The sequence below is a fragment of the Suncus etruscus genome, chromosome 8 (assembly GCF_024139225.1).
Source record: "Suncus etruscus isolate mSunEtr1 chromosome 8, mSunEtr1.pri.cur, whole genome shotgun sequence".
NCBI classification, from domain to species: domain Eukaryota; kingdom Metazoa; phylum Chordata; class Mammalia; order Eulipotyphla; family Soricidae; genus Suncus; species Suncus etruscus.
Window position 1 is genome coordinate 120,649,736 of NC_064855.1, and position 3,343 is coordinate 120,653,078.

A 3,343-nucleotide genomic window follows, 5' to 3' on the forward strand; every position below is an offset into this window, starting at 1 on the left:
TATCTTGGGCATGAAAGAAAACACAAAGGGATTCATACTTGCCTTGCACAGAGCTGGTTTGATCCGAAGCATCAAATATGGCCCCAAATGAACTACACAGGGAACTAAGCATTCCTTGCTGAGACCTAAAATATCCCAAACAAACGAGAAACAATTAACAAGAAATAAAATATCCTGTGCAAAGTATGCTATGAAGAGAGAGTGCAAACCATTAGTCTACCTATAGAACATGCATTTCTTTTTTTTTGAGGGGGGGCCCACCCAGTGGCCCAGAACAAGCATTTCTAAAGAAACATATGATATCTCTTTAAGGAGATATATTCCCCTGCCAAAGGAGAAAAAGTTGAATTTAAATTGAAGTTAATATTGTAACTGAATAAGTAGATTAAAAACTATAACTTAGAAGGGCTGGAGTGATAACACAGTTGGGCTGACCCAGAAAGGAACTGGATTCAATCTCAGGCATCTCATATGGTACCCTGAGCCAGGAGGGATTTCTGAGTGCATAGCCATAAGTAACCTCTGAGGTCACTGGGTGTGGCACAAAAACAAGGAAAAAAAACTCTTAGTGTATATATGCAGTCTTTCTTTGGGAATGTTAACATGACAATAAAGATTATTTTGGGACTGGAGGAAAAGTACAATGGATAGCATGTTTGCCTTGCACATAGCCAACCCTGGTTTGATCCCTACCATCATAAATGGTCATCCTAGCAGTGCCAAGAGTACTCTTGAGCACAGAACCAGAACTAACCCTTGAGCATCATCAGGTGTCATGCAAAACCTAAACAAACAATAAATCTTATTATCTAAAGAAAATTCTCTCACACTATTACAACAAAATGTATTGCAATTTAGCAGACAATCTTCTTTTCCTGCAGAAAACATATCAGAGTAGACAAATAGAGCAGAAAGAAAATAAGCCTACCAGCAAAGAAGATAAAGAAGTGTAGACATAGCACCGTTTTTATAAGCAGATGGTAGTCACGTAGAAATCAATTTCCTATGGACAAGACCAAGAGTAAGGTGAGAGGGAAATAGACATGTTTAAATGATTGCAAAGCCTGTAACATAAATATAGATTCTTCTGTGGAGAGCTAGTGGGCATGGAATCAGTTCCAGGACCAGCGATAACCAACGTCATGCTGCATTTCAGGAGGCACAAGAGAGGAAGCTGAAAGGAGAGGAACAAATGCATGATTGATGCCGAATAGATGGGGTTGCCTAGAGCAAAGGAGACCCAGGTGGCAGAAAACTTGATCTTTGAAGATTTAATAGGTTCCTCATTCTCTGTCAGTTGGTCCTTTCAGATTGGTCAGCAGTGAGCTCTGTTTTTCTTTATGCAGAGGATTCCTAGCTATGGCTTTTAGCTCAAAATATCAGCTTGAATTTAAGCTAATGGACAATAAAAGTTTAGGGTGAGAGGTACTGTTTCCATTCAGCAGCTAGATGAGGATCTGCAATGAATTAGACTTTTTCAAAGGATGCTTTTATAATGACACAAGCTGTCTCCCTAAGAAATTGTTGTTGGAGGAGAAATACTTGAAATGGTCGATATTTGCATGATCAATTAGAGTGAGCAGAATAGACAGGAGAAAATAAGGCAAAGATGTAGCTAATAATCAAATTCAAGTTATCTGATAATATGGAAGACAAAGTTCAAGTTGAATTGGAAGGAGAAGAGTGGTGCTAATTACTTGAGTCTATGGTTGGAATATAAAACCAACAGTTTTATATATATATATATATATATATATATATATATATATATATATATATATATATATATGTATATATATGTGTGTGTGTGTGGTGTGTGTGTGCGTATGTGTGTATAATTATATATTTACATATATCTCCAGTTCCAGGACTTGCCAAAACAGCCCGTTCAATGATTTCTGAAATGCATTCCTCTACACAGAATGCACTATTATTCTGTCTAGACTGTATGGCACAGAAAACTAAAGACTGACAGAATCAATAGCTTTCATAAGTACATTACTGGAATTTACATTATTTCTGCCTAGTAATACTCTGTGGGCCACCAAAGATAAAGAAATATGTACATCTGATAAAATCAAATTTTATTTTATGTTCATGTAATTTGTTAGCCAACAAAGACATAGTGATGATAATTATTTCTCAAAGTATAATTAATTCTCTTCCTAATTAAACAGGAATTCTGAACTGGGACTCATAGAAATGTCAGTAGCTTCAGTACACTATTTTGCTTTCTTAGGATCTTATCAAATATATAACGTCCTTGCAGATTTTCATAAGATTGCTTCTGAGATATTTTTCCTACCTAAAATGTGTGTGTATGTACTTATATATAGATACATACATACAATGTGAAGTGAACACTCTTTGTTAACTTGTAAAGCTATCAATTGACATTGAGCTATGATGAGATCTTTCTAAGAAGGTTCTAGAGGTATGCATGTTTTTGTTATGAATCTATTTGCAACAGATAGAAGTTCACTGATTTCTTACTTGCCCTTTATCCTCACCATCAGTCTAACATTTTCTTTTTTTTTTTTTTTTTGTCCCCCAATTCACAATACATACCCGGCAAGGGTCCTGTGTTGAGGTGTATATGGGGTGCCTTTACTGTACCTCCTCTTTCTATACAGCCAGTGTAAAGAACACAGCCTGTGGTAAGAATTGGGAGGCCTTATTTTATCTTTTATTTATTTTATTATTATTTTTTTTTCTTCAGGGCAAACTAAAGTTGTTTTTTTTTTCTTTTAAGTAAGAATTCATTTAAAGGACAAAATTGATTAACATAATGAGGTAAACTAATATAACATAATATAGTGACATAACATAACATATAATATAATTAATATAATAATAATACATGTAAGTCAAAGAAAGTTTCTGATTAAAAACACAATTTTTTTTCATAATGGCTTACATATCTTTCACTGTACTATTTTGGGTACATATTCACATTGAATCAGGGGAATACCCATCACCTAATATGTCCTCTTCTCAATCAAAAATCAAATATACTGAAAATAGGCAGAGTCCTGTCTAGAGGCTTCCAACCTCAGTTTGAGAGAGGATGTGAAAAAAGTAATTAAAATACCACAACAATACACACACACACAAAAAAAATATCGAATTAAATAACCGATAAGCACCACAACAATAAAGACAGGCACCACACAATAATCTCGGTTCTGAAATCAAATCATACTCAAGTGCAAAAAGAAAGAAAAAGACAAAACAAAATAAAATAAAATAATATTGGAGACATCAACCGTAATCTTCACACCAAAATAAAGACGTCAAAAAAAATAGATCATTTATTCTCCTCTTGCTGCTTTCGTGGTATGTG

At 34.6% G+C, this 3,343-nt stretch overlaps 1 non-coding gene across 1 annotated transcript; it reads right to left on the reverse strand.

Moving 5' to 3' along the window:
- Window positions 1-2,541: 2,541 nt before the first annotated feature.
- LOC126016609 (small nucleolar RNA SNORA51) lies at window positions 2,542-2,674 on the reverse strand. Its single transcript, XR_007498399.1, has one exon. It is a non-coding gene; the product is annotated as a small nucleolar RNA SNORA51 (small nucleolar RNA).
- Window positions 2,675-3,343: the final 669 nt, after the last annotated feature.